General features: G+C 36.9%; 1 protein-coding gene across 4 annotated transcripts in view; it reads left to right on the forward strand.

Moving 5' to 3' along the window:
- Positions 1-23640, forward strand: part of TBCK (TBC1 domain containing kinase) — a 218594-nt gene that overhangs the window by 140561 nt on the left and 54393 nt on the right. The window lies entirely within an intron of this gene.

The raw sequence follows: 23640 nt of genomic DNA on the forward strand, positions 1-23640 counted from the left end.
AAATAGATTTAAGGGCCTAGATCTGATAGATAGAGTGCCTGATGAACTATGGAATGAGGTTCGTGACACTGTTCAGGAGACAAGGATCAAGACCATCCCCATGGAAAAAAAATGCAAAAAAGCAAAATGGCTGTCTGGGGAGGCCTTACAAATAGCTGTGGAAAGAAGAGAGGCAAAAAGCAAAGGAGAAAAGGAAAGATATAAGCATCTGAATGCAGAGTTCCAAAGAATAGCAAGAAGAGATAAGAAACCCTTCTTCAGTGATCAATGCAAAGAAATAGAGGAAAAGAACAGAATGGGAAAGACTACAGATCTCTTCAAGAAAATTAGAGATACCAAGGGAACATTTCATGCAAAGATGGGCTTGATAAAGGACAGAAACAGTCTGGACCTAACAGAAGCAGAAGATATTAAGAAGAGGTAGCAAGATAGTCGTTAAGACAGTATGGTACTGGCACAAAGACAGAAATATAGATCAATGGAACAAAATAGCCCAGAGATAAATCCACACACCTATGGACACTTTATCTTCAACAAAGAAGGCAAGAATATACAATGGAGTAAAGACAATCTCTTTAACAAGTGGTGCTGGGAAAACTGGTCAACCACTTGTAAAAGAATGAAACTAGATCACTTTCTAATGCTACACACAAAAATAAACTCAAAATGAATTAAAGATCTAAACGTAAGACCAGAAACTATAAAACTCCTAGAGGAGAACATAGGCAAAACACTCTCCGACATAAATCACAGCAGGATCCTCTATGATCCACCTCCCAGAATACTGGAAATAAAAGCAAAAATAAACAAATGGGATCTAATTAAAATTAAAAGCTTCTGCACAACAAAGGAAACTATAAGCAAGGTGAAAAGACAGCCTTCTGAATGGGGGAAAACAATAGCAAATGAAGCAACTGACAAACAACTAATCTCAAAAATATACAAGCAACTTATGCAGCTCAACTCCAGAAAAATAAACGACCCAATCAAAAAATGGGCCAAAGAACTAAATAGGCATTTCTCCAAAGAAGACATACAGATGGCTAACAAACACGTGAAAAGATGCTCAACATCACTCATTATCAGAGAAATGCAAATCAAGACCACAGTGAGATACCATTTCACACCAGTCAGAATGGCTGCGATCCAAAAGTCTACAAGCAATAAATGCTGGAGAGGATGTGGAGAAAAGGGAACCCTCTTACACTGTTGGTGGGAATGCAAACTAGTACAGGCACTATGGAGAACAGTGTGGAGATTCCTTAAAAAATTGCAAATAGAGCTGTGTTATAACCCAGCAGTCCCACTGCTGGGCATACACACCAAGGAAACCAGAATTGAAAGAGTCACATGTACCCCAATGTTCATTGCAGCACTGTTTATAATAGCCAGACATGGAAACAACCTAGATGTCCATCAGCAGATGAATGGATAAGAAAGCTGTGGTACATATACACAATGGAGTATTACTCAGCCATTAAAAAGAATACATTTGAATCAGTTCTAATGAGATGGATGAAACTGGAGCCGATTATACAAAGTGAAGTAAGCCAGAAAGAAAAACACCAATACAGTATACTGACACATATATACGGAATTTAGAATGATGGTAATGATGACCCTGTATGTGAGACAGCAAAAGAGATACAGATGTATAGAACGGACTTTTGGACTCAGAGGGAGAGGGAGAGGGTGGGATGATTTGGGAGAATGGCATTGAAACATGTATGCTATCATGTAAGAAATGAAATGCCAGTCTATGTTCGATACAGGATACAGGATGCTTGCGGCTGGTGCATGGGGATGATCCAGAGAGATGATATGGGGTGGGAGGTGGGAGGAGGGTTCAGGATTGGGAGTTCGTATACACCCGTAGTGGATTCATGTCAATGTATGGCAAAACCAATACAGTATTGTAAAGTAAAATAAAGTAAAAATAAAATTAAAAAAAAAAAAAAAGAAGAGGTGGCAAGAATACACGGAAGAACTGTACGAAAAAGATCTTCACGACACAGATAATCATGATGATGTGATCACTAATCTAGAGCCAGACATCTTGGAATGTGAAGTCAAGTGGGCCTTAGAAAGCATCACTACGAACAAAGCTAGTGGAGGTGATGGAATTCCAGTTGAGCTGTTTCAGATCCTGAAAGATGATGCTGTGAAAGTGCTACACTCAATATGCCAGCAAATTTGGAAAACTCAGCAGTGGCCACAGGACTGGAAAAGGTCAGTTCTCATTCCAATCCCAAAGAAAGGCAATGCCAAAGAATGTTCAAACTACCGCACAATTGCACTCCTCTCACACGCTAGTAAAGTAATGCTCAAAATTCTCCAAGCCAGGCTTCAGCAATACGTGAACCGTGAATCCCTGATGTTCAAGCTGGTTTTAGAAAAGGCAGAGGAACCAGCGATCAAATTGCCAACATCTGCTGGATCATGGAAAAGCAAGAGTGTTCCAGAAAAACATTTATTTCTGCTTTATTGACTATGCCAAAGCCTTTGACTGTGTGGCTCACAATAAACTGTGGAAAATTCTGAAAGAGATGGGAATACCAGAGCACCTGATCTGCCTCTTGAGAAATCTGTATGCAGGTCAGGAATCAACAGTTAGAACTGGACATGGAACAACAGACTGGTTCCAAATAGGAAAAGGAGTATGTCAAGGCTGTATATTGTCAGCCTGCTTATTTAACTTCTATGCAAAGTACATCATGAGAAACGCTGGACTGGAAGAAACACAAGCTGGAATCGAGATTGCTGGGAGAAATCTCAATAACCTCAGATATGCAGATGATACCATCCTTATGGCAGAAAGTGAAGAGGAGCTAAAAAGCCTCTTGATGAAAGTGAAAGAGGAGAGTGAAAAAGTTGGCTTGAAGCTCAACATTCAGAAAACAAAGATCATGGCATCCGGTCCCATCACTTCATGGGAAATAGATGGGGAAACAGTGGAAACAGTGTCAGACTTTATTTTGGGGGTCTCCAAAATCACTGCAGATGGTGACTGCAGCCATGAAATGAAAAGACACTTACTCCTTGAAAGAAAAGTTATGACCGACCTAGATAGCATATTCAAAAGCAGAGACATTACTTTACCAACTAAGGTCCATCTAGTCAAGGCAATGATTTTTCCTGTGGTCATGTATGGATGTGAGAGTTGGACTGTGAAGAAGGCTGAGTGCCGAAGAATTGATGCTTTTGAACTGTGGTGTTGGAGAAGACTCTTGAGAGTCCCTTGGAATGCAAGGAGATCTAGCAAGTCCATTCTGAAGGAGATAAGCCCTGGGATTTCTTTGGAAGGAATGATGCTAAAGCTGAATCTCCAGTACTTTGGCCACCTCATGCGAAGATTGACTCATTGGAAAAGACTTTGATGCTGGGAGGGATTGGGGGGCAGCAGGAGAAGGGGACGACCGAGGATGAGATGGCTGGATGGCATCACTGACTCGATGGACTTGAGTCTGAGTGAACTCCGGGAGATGGTGATGGACAGGGAGGCCTGGCATGCTGCGATTCATGGGGTCGCAAAGAGTCGAACACGACTGAGCGACTGAACTGAACTGAACTGAACTGCATGTACGTTTCAATGTATGTATGCTTATATATACAAACATTTCTAAGCCTCATAATTGGAATCATTCCTGAATCTCTTTAAGTAGAAACTCCTCTGATGTCATTAAGTGTTATGTGCATGTTTCTAACTTTTGTCCTAAGTGATAGGCAAGAAATTTTCTGACCTGTTAACAGCTGAAAATCAATCAGAAAAAAATTGTCACAGAATTCTAGGGCTGAGAAAAACATAAGATGTCTGCTCCTGGCCCATCATTTTATACGTGAAAAAGCTAAGACCCAGAGAAATGAAATATCTCCAAAATATTAATATTGTATATCAAAGAGAAAATTACTTTCTTTACAGAAATTTTTTAGGAGCACATTTATGAAAATTTTAGCATAAAATTCCTAATCACTGAAGAAGTTCTATCTCCATACATTTCATATTCATGTACATTATCTCACTTATTTGAGGGAGAAAAATATTCTCTCTAGTATGAGAGCTATATTATGCAGCTTCCAGAGCATGACAGTTTTATTTCAGACTTCCATTTCAGATGCTAGGTTTCTGTATCTTAGAAATAGTAACCTTTCCTGGTCTCTCTACAAGAAAGAGGGATAAATGAAAATACTATAATGCCATTTAAACAATTTTTTTTTTTAATATCTTTGCAAGTTGGTAAAGTTTTTGAGGATTCTTTTTCTTTGTTAGTGTTCCTTTGAGAATGGTAGTTAATGGCACTGCCGGTCCCTCCTCATACATTAGCTAGAAATAGCTATTACTAAGAAAGCAGAGTCTGCTTATTGTAGACATGTGGGAAGATAAGAATTACTGGATATTGCTCTAAAAACTCTCAGCTTTATATATTCTAAGCCTTACTAATAGTTTACATGATGTAAGATTTACTCAGCAGTGTATGGATGTACCTAACAAAAGTAACTTTTTTCCTTTCCTTTTTTCTTCAAAAACTGTTTATTATTTCTTATGGTTTGACTGAAGTTTTTATGCTGATAATTCAAAAAATATGATGCTCTAGCCATTGTTGTTTGTTGCTCTGTTGCCCTTGCCCAGTCATGTCTAACTCTGTGACGCCATGGACTGCAGCGTGCCAGGCCTCCCTGTCTCTCATCATCTCCCAAAGTTTGCCCAAGTTCATGTCCATTGCATTGGTGATAACATCCAGCCATCTCATGCTCTATCATCCCCTTCCCCTCCTGCCTTCAATCTTCAGCCTAGCCACACTTTCTCCCAAACACTAGTTTCTGTCTCCAGCCGCATCTCAACACTTCAGCTTGGTAGATAGACCCCGTGCATCCTGTTTCACAAATCTAAATCAGAACCTGTCTTCCCCTTGTCTACTGTCTGTCATTGTTACTGTCTTCTTTTCTCCCTTAACCACCCATGTCCAAAACATAAGCACCATTTTTTCTCATCACTGTTCTTTATCTTTCATAAGTTTTCCTATAGTGCCTCTCATGTATTCTTCCTTTACCTTTAATCAATACACCCAATTTCACTGAACAGCTACTGAATTTCAGGCTCTCTGCTAGGTAGTGGAAGTGTAAAAACAAGCCCTAGTCCCTGCTTTAAGGAGCTCATGGTATCTTTATTGGAAGAGACCAGTATCAGTATGGAACAGGGACTGTAAACCTGAGACACTCTGTTGGATACTTGTGAACTAAACTTTAAAAAAATTCTTTCAAAATGAAAATAGCTTCCTGACAAATTTCTGCCTTGTTCATAGCAGGATTAATTGAAACAAATGTGGAAAGGATTTTTTTTTTTTAAGTATTTAAAAATTTCTCTTTTTTTCTTTTTTCTTTTTTTTTTAAATTTTTATTTTTACTTTATTTTACTTTACAATACTGTATTGGTTTTGCCATACATTGACATGAATCCACCACGGGTGTACATGCGATCCCAAACATGAACCCCCCTCCCACCTCCCTCCCCACATCATCCCTCTGGGTCATCCCCGTGCACCAGCCCCAAGCATGCTGTATCCTGCATCGGACATAGACTGGTGATTCGATTCTTACATGATAGTATACATGTTTCAATGCCATTCTCCCAAATCATCCCACCCTCTCCCTCTCCCTCTGAGTCCAAAAGTCCGCTATACACATCTGTGTCTTTTTTGCTGTCTTGCATACAGGGTCATCATTACCATCTTTCTAAATTCCGTATATATGTGTTAGTATACTGTATTGGTGTCTTTCTTTCTGGCTTACTTCACTCTATAATCAGCTCCAGTTTCATCCATCTCATCAGAACTGATTCAAATGTATTCTTTTTAACAGCTGAGTAATACTCCATTCTGTATATGTACCACAGCTTTCTTATCCATTCATCTGCTGATGGACATCTAGGTTGTTTCCATGTCCTGGCTATTATAAACAGTGCTGCGATGAACATTGGGGTACATTTGAAAGGAAAGGATTTTAAATGAGAGATTTATTCAGCATACCTCCTAGAGGTAGAACCAAAGCTTTAGAATCAAAACACCTTCCCAGTGTGTTTGATTGAATTACTTCACACAGAATATACATGTAAACCCCCACTTCTTTCTTCACAAACTCCTGTTCATCCTTTTACTCTTTACTCATGTGTTACCTTTTTAAAAAATATTTCCAAATTGTCCACTTGCTTCTCAGCAAATGAACCACTGCTTTTCCTGTATCATGATGGAAACCAAATTTCAGTGGGTTCAGGAGTGAATGTAAAGAAGTGAATGTAGAGGTGAGAAGATAGATAGCAGCTAGAAAGTACTTGCCCCTTGGAGAGTAATTGTATTATTTAGTATTTATTTTTACATTTAGCTTTCACTGTGGATGGGAGAGAATTGGATATATTTGTAGGCCAAGGGAATGACTGAAGGAAAAAAAGATAATGAATAGAGCAAAGCTCTCGGTTTCCAGTGTCATCTCTTAATCTAGATCTTCATAAAATTCACTTATTACAAGACTTTCTGCCTACTTTTTTCCCCATCTCTAATTCACCCTGCAAAATATGGCCTAATTAATCTTCCTAAAATATTGCTGTTGACATGTGACACATTCCTCCAAAAATCCTATAGTTCTTATCTATTTCTTATGTCCTTGAGCTTCTCTGTCTTCAGAGCCCTCATGGTCTGTCGCCTACCTACTTATTCAGTACTGTTTCTCTCTTTTTCTCAGAACAGATGTTCATTCAGTAAAACTAGTCTCTTCATTACCATTTTCATACCCATTGACTCTTAAGTTCTATCAGAACAAGTATCTTTGTTTTGTTCATAAATGTATCCCAAGCACATTGTATATACCTAGTGGGAGCTCAATAATTATTTATGGACTGATTCCTTGCTCATTCACACCTTAGAACTCTTACAATTACCTACTTATGCAACACTCCTCTTCCTCTTTTCTACTTTTCTAAACCTTACTGATTGTTTCCTGACTCAAGTCCCACTTCTTCCACCTATTTTTTGCTAACTACTTCTCCCCATTATTGTGTTTATTCCTTTCCCTGTATTCTCATAGTATGTAGCTGTGATTCCATACACTGAATCTTATGAGAGAAGCATTGTAATAATGTGGTTAAGAGCTCAGACTCCAGAGCCAGACTAAAGTTGAATCCTGACTCTGTTACTGATTATGTGGCCTTTGTTACTTAACCTTTCTCTACCCCAATTTCCTTATCTGTAGCATGATCAAAATAATAAAATCTACCTCACAGAATTGTTGCAAGATTGAAATGAGGTCATATATGTCAAATGCCAATCACAGTGACCAGCACATAGCAAGCACAATATAAATATTTTCTGTCATTATTGTATAGTTTTATTATTGGTTTTATGTTAGTATTTTCCAATCAGATTAGGGACTCTTTGAGGTGAAAATGGTGTTTTATCTCTACATGGCTCAGCCCAAAGCTGGTTGATTAAATATTTTTTAATTGATGATTTATTAAAAATTTAGACTATATTTAGACTACCATGAAATTCAAGCTGCTTCACTTGGGATGTGATTTTTAAAAACTTATTTCATATAAAGATATACAGTCTACCAAACATTTTTACCTTTGTTATATCAATTGATCCTTACAATAAATTGGTTTATTCTCACAGTACAGCTTAGAATTGTATGGTCAGAGAAGGTAAGCATCTAACACCCTATTTCTCAGCACTACCACATCCCCTACTTCTTGCCTGCTCAGACAGGTACAGGACAGATTATTAAGTCTTCTGTATAAACAGACATTCTACTACAAAAAAGAATATCACTACCCCTTCTTATAGGTATGCCCAAATCTCTACAAATGGCTGCCTTGGGCACTTCCCTTCACTTACCTTGTGAGAGATCGAGGGGAAGTGATTTGAGTGTCCAGAAACACCTACTTCTCTACCCTGCAGGATGAGAAGGGAGGGGCATCTTATCTTGAACACTGTGGTCACCATGAAGTTGACCCACACCACCTCCAACTAAAGTTCCTTATGTAATTTGGGGGGAGAGGGGACACTAGAATAATAATTGGAAGTTGTAATTTTAGTCACTTCTCACCTAGCCCCAGGAAGGGGGAACTGGGAGAGGGCGGGCAGGGAAGACGTTGGTGGCTTTTGCTGGCAGTTTCTGTTTCTTGTTAGCATGTTAGAGCCACTTTGTTTCACCCAGGAATAACATCATTCAGCATCCTGTTACACATGCATACATTCATTTACCAAACATTTCAGCACCTTCTCTGGGCAGAGCCCTCTCATCTCTTGCTATGAGAGATACAAAAGAAATCTAAGCAAGTTATGCTGTTGATATACCTGGCTCTTCGTTGTCATCAGCATGTTTGTATTGATCTTTTCTCTCTCCTCAAAACATGATATGTCAGTTGAAGGCTCTTTGGAGTAGAGTTTTCCTTAAGAAAGTGTATTAAAAGAAAAAGTGTTTTCATTGTGTTGAAATATGCATTATTTAATACATAGATAGCTGGCCCTGTGATGTTCCCTGTCTTATAAACGTGTCTACTTTTGTTTTTCATGCTTTCTGATTTCCACCTTTCTTTTGGAAGTTTATCTTTAGTATTACAGTTGGTGTTCTAATTCTAAATGTTTTTGCTCAAAATAAGGTAGATCTCTACAGGAAATGTATACAATGTGTGCCACTTTCTGTGCTACCTCATTTTAGTTTCTTGAATTAGAAAGTAGATATTTAATAAATGCTGCTTTGCTTCCAAAATGAGGAAACTTTAAATTGACCCAAAGAATCAGTACTATAGACATTCTAAGGTCATCCTGTCCCAGAGAAAAACCCTCAGAAGCTCCAGGAAACTATCAATCTGTCCTGTATTTCCTGAACACCACTCCTGGCCTCATTTATACCCAGGTACGACTTGGCAACTAAACCACCACCGTAAATGTCATTTGAAATCCTTAATCTCTAAGTGGCTTTAGAGAGACTAATTTTTTATATTAAGATTTTATCTTTCTTTCTCACCCTCCCCCTAAACACACAGATACACAAAATAATATACGAAAACTGCTTCCTTACATAGGGAAGGGTGTTTGTTGTTTCTAACCTTCTAATATACATTATGAGTATGATCACATAAGGAGTTTTTTCTGAGTGCAGGATCTTAGTGAAAGTGAAGTGAAGTCGCTCAGTCGTGTCTGACTCTTTGCAACCCGTGGACTGTAGCCCACCAAGCTCCTCCATCCATGGGATTCTCCAGGCAAGAATACTGGAGTGGGTTGCCATTTCCTTCTCCAGATCTTAAAGGAAATGCAATTCTTGCTAAGAAAAATAATAACCAGTAAGCAGTAATCTACTAAATAATTTCTAATATCTTATATTAAACTAGGAAAACCTGTATAATTATCTAGTGATGGTAATGTAATTTACATTTATGTTGATAGAAGCTTGAAAGTATATTTAATATTCTTCAATGCCAGTAGGCCCTTTTCTCTAAATTCTTCATACATTTGATGAAGAGGTGGATAAAGATCAGTTTATTCAAATATTTTTTGAAGCAGAAAACAAGGTAGTCCTTACCAGTGAAACATGGCAGTAAGCCTCAAATGTTTTTTCTCCAATTGTCTGTATTAACGTTTGTGTGTCTCCTTTCTGAATGCATGAAAGCCTGCCCTACTTGCTGGTATTTTTTTTAATCATTTAAAAACTTCATCTGAATTTAAGCATAATAATAATTTTATTGTTTTTCTTTAGCATATTTTAGACATATTTCTCTATATATTTTCTAGTGCTAGATCTGGTTACCTACAATGGTGACCATAAGCCATGAGTTCTCATTAGTGAAGCCTTTTTGTATTGCAGTAAATATTTGGTAAGAATTATCTTCAGACAGATTAGATTCATAGTTATGAAGTATTTAAGAGAAGTATATAATAGTGCTGGTCGAAAATAAATCTCATATTTTTATAAATGTTTAAATTTTCAAAAATAGCTCATGCTTAATGATTAAAACTTAAACACAGAAAAGCTTTAAGATAAAAAGTTGTTAATTCCACTGAATCACAGACTTTTACAATTTCTATGCATCATTCTTAAATCTATGAAAATATATTTATACACACATGCATGTGTTTATGCACACATACATATTCACTGTGATATATGTCACCAAACTGGTATTGTGGTGGATTTATTGGGGTTTTTTAAGTATTTGTTTTATTTATCTACTCATTTATTTATTTGGCTAGGTCGGGTCTTAGTTGTGGCACAGGATCTTCATTGTGTCATGTGGGATCATTCACTGTGGTGCACAGACTCTCTAGTTGTGGTGCATGGGCTAGTTGCTCTGCAGCATATGGGATCTTAGTTCCCCAACCAGGGATCAAACCCTCATCCCTTGCATTGCAAGACAGATTCCTTAACCACTGGACCACAAAGGAAGTTCCAAACTTATTGTTGTATAGGATCTTTTTCCCCTTGATAATACATCTTTATTGTTTCCTCTATTAAGAAATACTTTTCTAAAATGTTATTTTAATGGGTGAATGGTATTTCTTTACATGAATCTAGTGTTATTTATTTATCCTATCACCTTTCATTATGTGTTTGCAGTATTCCAGTTTTTCATAATTTAAGAAAAACAATATATTTAATAAATATTTTCCCATACTGCTTGGTACAGTCTGTGATTATATCCATGGAACAGATTTCTAAAAAGAATTCCTATTGCATTCATATTTGAAAGTTTCTTAATGCATATTATGATTTTTCCTCCAGAAAGCCTGTTGATTCACATATCTAAAACATGTATATTTTATTTATTTTTATGGAAGTATAGTTGATTTACAATGTTGTGTTAATTACTACTGTACAGCAAATTGATTCACTTATACCTGTTTACACATTCTTTTTTAAATGTTCTTTTTCAATATGGTTTATCATAGGATATTGAACATAGTTTTCTGTACTATACAGTGTGTGTGTGTGTGTGTGTGTGTGTCTGTGTGTGTGTGTCTGTGTGTGTCTGTGTGTTAAGTCACTCTGTTGTGTCTGACTCTTTGTGACCCTATGGACTGTAGCCTCCCCGGGCTCCTCTGTCCATGGGATTCTTCAGGCAAGGATACTAGAGTGGGTTGCCATTTCCTCCTCCAGGAGATTTTCCACCCCAGGGACTGAATCCTTGTCTCTTAGGTCTCCTACACTGGCAGGCAGGTTCTTACCACTAGCACCACCTGGGAAGCCCTGTGCTATGCAGTAGGACCTTGTTGTTTATCCATTCTACATATGAAAGCTTGTGTAGAAGCTCCCACTCCATCCCTCTCCCAGGTCCCACCCCCTTGGCCACCACAAATCTGTTTTCCATGTCCATGATTCTGTTTCTGTTTGACAGATAGGTTCATTTGTGTTATATTTTAGATTCCACATATAAGTGATATCACATGGTATTTGTCTTTCTCTATCTGACTTGCTTCACTTAGTATGATAATCTCTAGTTGCATCCATGTTGCTGCTGCAAATGGCATTATTTTGTTCTTTTTGTGCCTGAGTAGTATTCTATTGTATATGTGTACCACAGTGTCTTTATCCATTCATCTGTCAATGGATATTTATGTCATTTCCATGTCTTGACTATTGCGAATAATGCTACCATGAACATAGGGGTGCATGTATCTTGTTGAATTATAATTTTGTCCAGATATATGCCCAGGAGTGGGATTACTAGATCATATGGTAGCTCTAGTTTTAGTTTTCTGAGGAACCTCAATACTATTTCCACAGTGGCTTCACCAAGTTACATTCTCACCAACAGTGTTCAAGGGCTCCCTGTTTTCCACACCCTCTCTTACATTTAATATTTGTAGATTTTTTTTAGTGAGGGTCATTCTGACAAGTGTGAGGTGGTGCCTCATTGTAGTTTTGATTTGTATTTCTCTAATAATTACTGATGTTGTGCCTTAAAACATAATGTGTTTTTGAGTTCTTCCCTACATGCTTACTGTCACAGTTCAACCAACAGCAAAAGATTATACACTCACATTAGGATAATTCAAGAATGGTTTATTTAGAGAGATAATAGTTACAAAGATCATGGTGGAATGTTGGTGAAAATATGAGAGATAATGCAATAAATTATGAAAATTAGCAATAGCACTGTTACCACCAGCAGAGACATTACTTTGCCAAGAAAGGTCTGTCTAATCAAGGCTATGGTTTTTCCAGTGGTCATGTATGGATATGAGAGTTAGACTGTGAAGAAAGTTGAGCACCAAAGAATGGATGCTTTTGAACTGTGATGTTGGAGAAGCCTCTTGAGAGTCCCTTGGACTGCAAGGAGATCCAACCAGTCCATTCTGAAGGAGATTGGCCCTGGAATTTCTTTGGAGGGAATGATGCTGAAGCTGAAACTCCAGTACTTTGGCCACCTCATGCAAAGGGTTGACTCATTGGAAAAGACTCTGATGCTGAGAGGGATTGAGGGCAGGAGGAGAAGGGGACAACAGAGGATGAGATGGCTGGATAGCATCACTGACTCGATGGACGTGAGTCTGAATGAACTCCGGGAGTTGGTGATGGACAGGGAGGCCTGACGTGCTGTGATTCATGGGGTCACAAAGAGTCGGACACGACTGAATGACTGAAGAGATGATCAGAACACAGGAAATGAGAAGCAGGTTGAGAAAGCCATCTTGAGAGGAACAGTGACCTTTGGTCAATAAGTAGCTAAATCAAGGTGAATTTTCAAGTACGGAACCAAGGGATTATATTACCTTGACCTACTCTCTCTATTGTCTGAACTACCTTGAAAGCCAGAGGACCTGGGGTCCCTCTTCTAGGTCCAAACAGAGGCCTCCCACCAGTAGAGAACAGGCAGGAACCAATGGAGAGTGAATCTGGAGAGACAAGCAAAAGAAATCTAGGACACTTACCTACTTTTTCTATGTCTTTGATTATACATGTTTTTTATATATCTGTGACTGAGGTAAAAACATTTTCTTTACTTTTTTGTGTTTATTTTGTCAAGTATATGTGTATATCTCCCCTCCATTTTAACTAAGCAGGCTGTTTTTTCTTATTGGTTTGTCTTATTGAGTAAAAGAGTTCTTTATATATTAAGGGCATCTTAAATTTTTATTTTTCACATATATTTCTCTTATTTAAGAATTTAGCTTTTGCTATATGCTTGAAATTAATTTAAGTCATCAATTCTTACTCTTTTGTGATTCTACTTTTTACATATAATTTTTGTTCAACTTACAAATCACTTTACTTTGAGTATAAGATAGAAGCATAATTTTATTTTATTATAGGTAATAAATGATGCCTATACTATATCCTAAATAATACACCATTTTCTCCAGTGATTTGTTATGGAATCCTATTCTTTTACAGCATTCTTTCATTTATTGAGGTCTTTCTATACACCCCATTATGGCCTATTAGTCTCCTAGTCAATTCTAGTGCAATATCATGTGGTGATATTTTATACAGTTTTAGCATATGACAGTGTATTTTATTATTTTTCATTGTTTTCTTGACATTCTCACCTATTTAGACAAATGAACTTTAGAGTTTTTGTTTCAAAATAAAAAAGAAAGATCTTTTTAGAGTTTTGATTAAATTGTAATTAATACATTGTTTGAAGAGGAAATAAAGATCTTCTAAATACTGAATCTTTCTTTCCAGATAGCATTTTATGTGTCTCAGGTTTTTCTAATGCCCATCACAAAACTGTTTCATTTTCTTTAAATATTATTCTTTTATTTCTAAGTATTTTGTTTTGGAGGAATATTTTGACATTGCAATTGAAAGCTTATGTTCCTTGGGTTTTTTGACTGGCTTCTGCTGCTATTGAAAATAATTAATAATTTTATTGTATATATATTATGACTAAAACTTCGCCAAATTCTTACCAGTTTTATTAGACTTTCCTCTGATTAGTCTGGATTTTCGAAGACTATTGTATTATCTAAGAGATATACTTTTTCACAATAAGTCTGCCTGTATGGTTCATCATTAAGTAGAATGTCAAATATTTGAGATGAAGAACATCCATCTTAATGAAATCTTTCATCGTTCAGATTAGCTTTCCTTCTGATATATGTTTACCATGAGTTTTTCTTTTTCTAAAATTGGGAATAAATGTGAAGTTTTATCACGTATGGCTTTGTGTCACCTACAGTGATGAATTACATACTTTGTATCTTTTGACTAATTAAAGGTGATGAATTACTTTTCAAATTGTCCTTATATTGAGCCATCCTTCATTCCTGGAATATCCCGTTTGCTCATAATATGCCATTCTTTTAAATTGCTACTGCATTCAATTTTCCAGTTTTGAGATTTTTTGAAAGAATCTATATCCATAAGGAATATTGAGGGTTGTGCATGCATTTGTGTTTGATGTCATTTTTGTTAGATTTAAGTATTAGGTTAAGGACACTTCATAAAATGATCTTTCAATGTTTTATTTGCCTTGCAATAGTTATAGATAGAAGTGCTTGGGGAGAAACTATTTGGCACCTCTCTTTAAAGCAATTGTTTAAAAACTTAAAATCTTACCCGTTTTTACACAGTCTTCTTTAGTTGTTTTTACAAAGTCTATTTAGATTTTGTAAATAGTCTATTGTATTGTAAAGCAGACACACAGTTCGTCATTCTCCTCAAGTTTACCTTGGTCTATAAATGTATAGGTCTATTCAGATTTTCTATTCTTTTGAAAATATTTGCAATCAATTATTCTTTCAAATATTTTTACATACTTATATTTTTCTCATTTATAGACAATTAGAAAGGTATATAGAAAAGAGAAATATAAAGAAAATATAGAGAGAAGGAAAAAGAGAAGCATATTACTTATATTTTTCTCATTTATTATCATGCACATGGTTCATATACAGCTTTTCCAGTTTTATTGATATTCCCCTAAGTTTCAGCTCTAGTATTTATCTATTTTTTTCCTTCATTCATATTTTTATTATCATTAAATTACCTACTTTACTAGGATAGTTTTGAATGTGTGTTTATTTTTGCCTTCTTTATATTCACCTAAGTCTTTGAATTAATTAGAGTATGTTTTGTAAACCTATATGGTAGCAGCTGGCATCTTTAGTTTTTCAGTTGAGGAAAAGAGATGGCTGTGAGAAATCACTGAGGCAGATATAGGTTTCAGTATTCTTGATTAACCGTCACAGTGCCCAGAGGCTAGAGAATCTGATGATTTGCCATCCCTGAGCAGTCTATCTAGTGATCCAGACAAATAGCTTTGCTCTGTAATGTTATTTAATCACATTTTTATTCACTCATTCATTCATTAAATACCTATTAACAATTTTTGGTGCCAGACCTTGTGCTGCCTTTTGGAGATACAAATATGAAAAGATGTAGAACCTGTATTTAAGGATTTTGTAATTCAAGTAAAGAAACAGATAATGTATTACAAATATAGTAATTACTATGACACAGGTATGTACATGTTTTGGGAAAACGTGTACATACCCCATAGCACAAAATTACTCAGGAAAAGTAATAGAAAATTTAGAAATACTATTTTATTCATTCGTATTCAACAAATATATTATGTGTCAAATAATATGCTGAAACCTGGGGAAATCATAGGTATAAAAGTAACTTTCCTTGTCTTTGAGGAGCTGTTAGTCTGGTGGAAGTAAATAATCCTATTACAATAAAGACATGTACCAGATACCTGTGGGGACACAGGAAAGAAACTAAAGGAGCCTGTCAGAGGTTAAAAAGACTTTCTTCACAGAGAGAGCAATGTTTGAACTGATACTTGTAAGGTGAGCAGGTATTTATTAAGTGGACAAGGTGTGGCATTCTAAGCAGAGGAAGCAATGTGGGCAAAGGTGGCACAGTGGTATAAAAAGGCGGATAGTCTGCTAATACCAAAGCATGAGGTACAGGGCGGTGAGGCGTGAGAAAAAAGGTGAAAGATAACCAAGCTTTCATTAAACTCTGACAGTGTGTCAGACACTATTCTAAATGCTCTATATAGATTAACATTTAGTTCTTACAGCAGCCCAGAAGGATTTGGATAACTGCTGTTATCCCACTTTATAGATGAAGAAATTAGGTAGAGAGTTTAAGTATCATGTCCAAAATCATACACTGTGAGTGGGCTGGCCAAAATTTGAGTCCTGGTAATCTGACCCCAAAGCCTATGGTCTCTTGCCTACTATAGACAGATACCAATACATAAAAGACTTTATATTCTATACCAAAGAATTTGGATTTCACTCCATCAATGTCTAGAAACCAGTGAGGTATTCTTAATTATAAAAATCTACATGATCAGACTTTTAAGTGTATGTTAGCTGCTCAGTTGTGTCCAATTCTTTATGACCCCAGGGACTGCAACCTGCCAGGATCCTCTGTCCATGGAACTTCCCAGGGAAGAATACTGGAGTGGGTTGCCGTTCCTTTCTCCAGGGGATCTTCCTGACCCAGGGATCAAATCCAGGTCTCCTTCATTGCAGGCAGATTCTTTACCATCTGAGCCACCAGGGAAGCCTGATCAGGTTTTTATTTTAACTCAAGTGGCATTTGAAATATGGATTAGAAGGGATGACTTTATGTGAAAAGATAGAGGAAAAAAAGCAATAGCAAGAGGGGCAGACAGCTTCTACAGTCCATTTGAGGGATGGTGGAAGCCCTGAAGTAGGGCAATAAATCAGGTAACAGATTCAGATTCAAGAGTTATTTTGATGGAACTTGGTGATTTGTTATATAGGAATGAGAAATAAGGAAGGATGAAAAGTCTGCAGTGGTTTTCAGATTTCTGTCCTTGGTAACTAAGTTGAAGTTAGTGCCAGGACATGTAACAGAAAATATGGGAGGAGTGTTCTAGACACTGGTTCTTTATTCTCATAGTTAATATTTCCAGGGATACAAGGATTTTTAAGTGTCTACAAATCAAGAAGTGTGATAATCACATTAACAAATTAAAGAACAAAAACCATATGATATTCTGAAAATATACCGAAAAGGCTTTTGGTATAATTCAACATCCACTTATGATTTTAAAAACAGCTCTCCAGAAGGTGGGCATAAAGGGAAATACCTCAACATAAAAAAGGCTATATATGACAAACTCACAACTAATTCAACAATGAAAAGCTAAAAGCATTTCCTCTAAGATCAGGAACGAAACAAGGATTCCTACTCTCACCGCTTTTATTCAACATAGTACTGCAAGTCCTAACCATAGATATCAGACAAGAGAAAGAACTGAAAGGAATCAAAATTAGAAAGGAAGAAGTATCGCTGTTAGCAGATGACATGATACTGTAATAGAAAACCCTAAAGACACCGTCAGAAAACTACCAGAGCTCATGAATTTGGTAAAGTTGCAGGTACAAAATTAATGCATAAAAATCTATTACATTTCTATACACTAACAATGAACTATCAAAATTAAGGAAACAATCCCATTTACCACTGAATCAAAAAGAATAAAATAATAAATAAGGAATAAACCTACCTGAGGAGGTAAAGGACTTCCTTGGTGGCTCAGACAGTAAAGCGTCTGCCTACAATGCGGGAGACCCGGGTTCAATCCCTGGGTCAGGAAGATCTCCTGGAGAAGGAAATGGCAACCCACTCCAGTATTCTTGCCTGTAAAATCCCATGGATGAAGGAGCCTGGTAGGCTACAGTCCAGGGGGTTGCAAAGAGTCTGACACAACTGAGCGACTTCACTTTCACTTTTCACTTTCTTTCAAGGAGGTAAAAGACCTGTACTTGCAAAACTATAAGACACTGATGAAAGAAATTGAAGATGTCACAAACAGATGAAAAGATATTTCTTGGATTGAAAGAATTAACATTGTTAAAATGATTGTACTTCCCAAGGCAACCTACAGATTCAATTCCTATCAAAATACCAATGGTATTTTTCACAGAACTAGAACAAATAATTTAAAAATTTGTATAGAAACACAAAAGACCCCAAATAGTGAAAATAATCTCAGAAAAGAAAAACAGAGTAGGAGGAATCATGCTGCCTGACTTCAGATTATACTGCAATGCTACAGTAATCAAACCTGGTACTGGCACAAAAGCAGACACATAGATCAATGGAACAGAATAGAGAACCCAGAAATATACCCTGGCACCTGTAGTCAATTAACCTACTACAAAAGTGACAAAAATAGAGACAATTTCTTCAATAAATGGTACCGAGAAAACTGAATAGCTACATGTTTAAAAAAAAAATCAGAACATTCTCTAACACCATATACCAAAAAAAGTCAAGTCTACCATTTCAGACTCGTAGGTACCATGACAGAGTGATTCTCCTGGTAGTTTAATGGACACAGGAAAATAACTGTCATGTTACCAGGTTTGGATTTTTGCTTGCTTGATCAGCGTTATCACTAACACATTTAGATAGCCCTTTCAGAGAATTCACTCTACTGAAAGATAGTTTTTGTCAGTAACATTGCTAAATAAATTTTGACCTTAGTTTGGAAATGGAATATTATTTTTTTAAGTCATTTTCATACCAATTGATTTCTGATATTTGGACATCTAAATTTAATGTGCATTGTATGTACACGTTCTTGGGAAGAAATGATAATAGAAATTTTCAGAGTTGTTCTGCAGTTATCCTCAATTCTTGTCCATTGTCCATAAACAATGTTCTGCGAATTTGAAATCCTACTCACACAGGAAAATACCAATATCAATGATACTAAAGAAGATTTAAATTATACAGAGTGAAGTAAGCCAGAAAGAAAAACACCAATACAGTATACTAATGCATATATATGGAATTTAGAAAGATGGTAATGATAACTCTGTATGCGAGACAGTAAAAGAGACACAGATATATAGAACAGTCTTTTGGACTCTGTGGGAGAAGGCGAGGGTGGGATGATTTGGGAGAATGGCATTGAAACATGTATAATATCATATAAGAAACTAATCGCCAGTCCAGGTTCGATGCAGAATACAGGATTCTCGGGGCTGGTGCACTGGGATGACCCAGAGGGATGATACAGGGAGGGAGGTGGGAGGGGGGTTCAGGATGGGGAACATGTTTGCACCCATGGCAGATTCATGTTGATGTATGGCAGAACCAATACAATATTGTAAAACAATTAGCCTCCAATTAAAATAAATAAATTTTTAAAAAAAGAGGGAGGAGATATATGTATATGTATAGCTGATTCACTTTATTCTACATTGGAAACTAACACAACATTGTAAACCAATTATACTCCAATAAAAATCAATTTTCAGCCTTTTTATCTGTGGGAAAAAAATAAAGTTAAATTTTATTATTTTAAAAAAAAGAAGTTTTACTTTTATGCCTCTAAGTGGAAATTGTTCAGTGAATAGTGAAATTGTGTATAAAACTGTCTAATAAAAGAAAAACTAGATTCTGAATTTTTTAGTATTATAATTATTTTCTTCATAAAGCAAAGTTGTATAATTTGTCCGAAGTATGATTTACTAATCTCCTAAATTTAATTTGTAGACGAACATGCTTGCAACATATTAAAGTTCTTTGATGATACACTCAAATTTCAGAAAGTTATGAACTTGTCAGTGACTCCTGTCTCCTTCTTTTCTTACCATTTCATAAGGCAATCAGTCTTTTCTTTGAAGAAACTCCTGACAAATGATGCATTTGATTGGAACCAAGGCCAAGGTCATATCTTTCTTTCATCAATCAGTTCTTCATAGAGAATACTTTGGTCAAATTCTTTCCTTCATCAGTCAGGCACACCTTCCATTCAGACAAACCTCTTTTAGAAATACCCCATTCAGCACTGAATGACTGAAAGCAGAACTAGAGTAATCAAGAGTTCTTTATTTTATCTTCATAAATGTACAGCTTCATGTGAAGCCTGAGAAAAACACCTATAGAGCCTGCAATCTAATGAAAAAGAAGATAGAAGCATTGATTGTATGACTTGCTGATTTTAAAACTAATCTTTCTGAAGCAGTTTTAATTTCAGAATATTTAAGTACATTTAATTTCTAATACTAAAAAATTAAAATTCCTAATTCTTATTTTTCATTAAGTGCAATAAACTCATAAAACTTAGCAACTTCCATTTCTATTTAAAAGCTAATAAAGTGAGAGAACAAGTGCTTTACTCTTACTACTCAAGAATTTATAGCATACATAGTCACAGAAACCCAAGGGGTGAGGGCCGACATTCAAACTCCAGAAACAATTGAGAACACTTTTTTTCAGAATAAGTCTTGTCTGTTATGTGATTCATAGGCTTTATTCTCTCCTGCCTAGAAAGTCTAAATTGGAAATTATGTATGTGGAATCCCACTATGTAATTGAGGAAAGAGAGAAAATAAGCAAATGAGATAATAGTTAGACTCGATCTTGGAAGCATATTAAGCATATAAGTAAAAATTTTTTGAATCCCCATATTTTAAATCAAGTGAGTTTTGAAAGTTCTTAAATTTTCAAATTATGTTAAATAAGTTTTCAACAGTGACTACTAGTGTTCAACAAGTTTATGTTGAATTGAGATGTATTGTGTTGCCTTTTGTGAAGGGTAGAGGATCCTCCTGCCTACCAAATAACATGAATAATAATTGTGAATGGCCCTTAGTCTGAATTGGGCTTCCCTCCTGGCTCAGCTAGTAAAGAATCCGCCTGCAATGTGGGAGACCTGGGTTTGATCCTAGGTTGGGAAGATCTCCTGGAGAAAGTGAAAGTGAAGTCGCTCAGTCATGTCTGACTCTTTGCGACTCTATGGACTGTAGCCTACCAGGCTCCTCTGTCGATGGGATTTTCCAGGCAAGAATACTGGAGTGGGTTGCCATTTCCTTCTCCAGGAGATCTTCCTGACCCAGGGACTGAACCCAGGTCTCCTGCATTGTAGGCAGAAGGGAAAGGCTACCCACTCCAGGATTTTGGCCTAGAGAATTCCATGGACTATATAGTCCATGGGGTCACAAAGAGTCAGACACAACTGAGTGGTTTTTTTTTTAAGTCTGAATCAGTATTATGACATGTAACAAATATATACAGACAGGTTCGGTGGTCTGGAGTCTGATTTTACCTCCTTTACAATTAAAATACATTATCTAAGAAAGCATTATGTTGTTCTTCATTTCTGTGAATCTAATTTCTACCCAACCATTCATAAGTAACATAAATCATGTTAGAAAAGTTCGATACTGAGTCACAAAACAATTTCTCGTATTACCAGAGCTTTAATTAATGCAATTTGCAACAACAGTAATTATAGTTGAAAGATGAAATGTTCTTAAAAGAGCTGTTTATAGAACAGTCTTTTGGACTCTGTGGGAGAGGGAGAAGGTGGGATGGTTTGGGAGAATGGCACTGAAACATGTATAATATCATATATGAAATGAATCGCCAGTCCAGGTTTGATGCATGATACTGGATGCTTGGGGCTGGTGCACTGGGACAACCCAGAGAGATGGTACGGCGAGGGAGGAGGGAGGGGGGTTCAGGATGGGGAACACGTGTATACCTGTGGCGGATTCATGTTGATGTATGGCAAAACCAATACAATATTGTAAAGTAATTAACCTCCAATTAAACTAAGTTTATATTAAAAAAAGAAAAATACAAATAAATAAAAAACAGGACAAGATAAAAAGAAATAATGATAAACAGTGCTCTCATAAGGAAAAGTCTACCTCATTTCTTTCCATCACATTTGAACTAGGAAGTTGTAGTGAAGGAAAAGATTAATGGTTTCCTCTGTGTACTTTCCCAGATGGCTCAATGGTTAAAAAAAAAAAAAACAAAAAACTGCCTGGCAGTGCAGGAGACACAAAAGACAAGAGTTTGATCCCTGAGTTGGGAAAATACCCTGGAGAAGGAAATGGCAACCCACTCCAGTATTCAGTTCAGTTCAGTTCAGTTGCTCAGTCGTGTCCAACTCCCTGCAACCCCATAAACCGCAGCATGCCAGGCCTCCCTGTCCATCACCAACTCCCAGAGTTTACCCAAACTCATGTCCATTGAGTCAGTGATGCCATCCAGCCATCTCATCCTCTGTCGTCCCCTTCTCCTCCTGCCGTCAATCTTTCCCAGCATCAGGGTCTTTTCAAATGAGTCAGCTCTTCGCATCAGGTGGCCAAAGTATTGGAGTTTCATCTTCAACATCAGTCTTTCCAACGAACACCCAGGAATGATCTCCTTTAGGATGGACTGATTGGATCTCCTTGCAGTCCAAGGGAGTCTCAAGACTCTTCTCCAGCACCACAGTTCAAAAGCATCAATTCTTCGGCGCTCAGCTCTCTTTATAGTCCAATTCTCACATCCATACATGACCACTGGAAAAACTATAGTCTTGACTAGATGGACCTTTGTTGGCAAAGTACTATCTCTGCTTTTGAATATGCTATCTAGGTTGGTTATAACTTTCATTCCAAGGAGCAAGCATCTTTTAATTTCATGGCTGCAATCACCATCTGCAGTGATTTTGGAGCCCAAAAAAATAAAGTCTGACACTGTTTCCCCATCTATTTGCCATGAAGTGACGGGACCAGATGCCATGATCTTAGTTTTCTGAATGTTGAGCTTTAAGCCAACCTTTTCACTCTCCGCTTTCACTTTCATCAAGAGGCTCTTTAGTTCTTCACTTTCTGCCATAAGGGTGATGTCATCTGCATATCTGAGGTTATTGGTATTTCTCCCGGCAATCTTGATTCCAGCTTGTGCTTCTTCCAGCCCAACGTTTCTCATGTATTCAGCATATAAGTTAAATAAGGAGGGTGACAATATACAGCCTTGACATATTCCTTTTCCTATTTGGAGCCACGCTGTTGTTCCATGTCCAGTCCTAACTGTTGCTTCCTGACCTGCATACAGATTTCTCAAGAGGCAGATCAGGTGGTCTGGTATTCCCATCTCTTTCAGAATTTTCCACAGTTTATTGTGAGCCACACAGTCAAAGGCTTTGGCATTGTCAATAAAGCAGAAAAGATGTTTTCTGAATGTTTTTCTTGCTTTTTCCATGATCCAGCAGATGTTGGCAATTTGATCTCTGATTCCTCTGACTTTTCTAAAACCAGCTTGAACATCTACAAGTTCACAGTTCACGCATTGCTGAAGCCTGGTTTGGAGAATTTTGCACATTACTTTGCTAGTGTGTGAGATGAGTGCAATTGTGTGATAGTTTGAGCATTCTTTGGCATTGCCTTTCTTTGGGATTGGAATGAAAACTGACCTTTTCCAGTCCTGTGGCCGCTGCTGCATTTTCCAAATTTGCTGGCATATTGAGTGCAGCACTTTCACAGCATCATCTTTTAGGATTTGAAACAGCTCAACTGGAATTCCATCACCTCCACTAGCTTTGTTCATAGTGATGCTTCCGAAGGCCCACTTGACTTCACATTCAAGGATGTCTGGCTCTAGGTCATGAAGATATTTTTTGTAAAGTTCTTCTGTGTATTCTTGCCACCTCTTCTTAATATTGTCTGCTTCTGTTAGGTCCCTACCATTTCTGTCCTTTAATGAGCCTATCTTTGCATGAAATGTTTCCTTGCTATCTCTGATTTTCTTGAAGAGATCTCTAGTCTTTCCCAGACAACAACAATATGTGTGACAAATAAAAAGGTAAACATCAGTGATAGGAAATAGGTACACAGTACACTGCTAAAATGAGATATAGTTTTC

Source organism: Budorcas taxicolor, chromosome 6 (assembly GCF_023091745.1).
Source record: "Budorcas taxicolor isolate Tak-1 chromosome 6, Takin1.1, whole genome shotgun sequence".
NCBI classification, from domain to species: Eukaryota; Metazoa; Chordata; class Mammalia; order Artiodactyla; family Bovidae; genus Budorcas; species Budorcas taxicolor.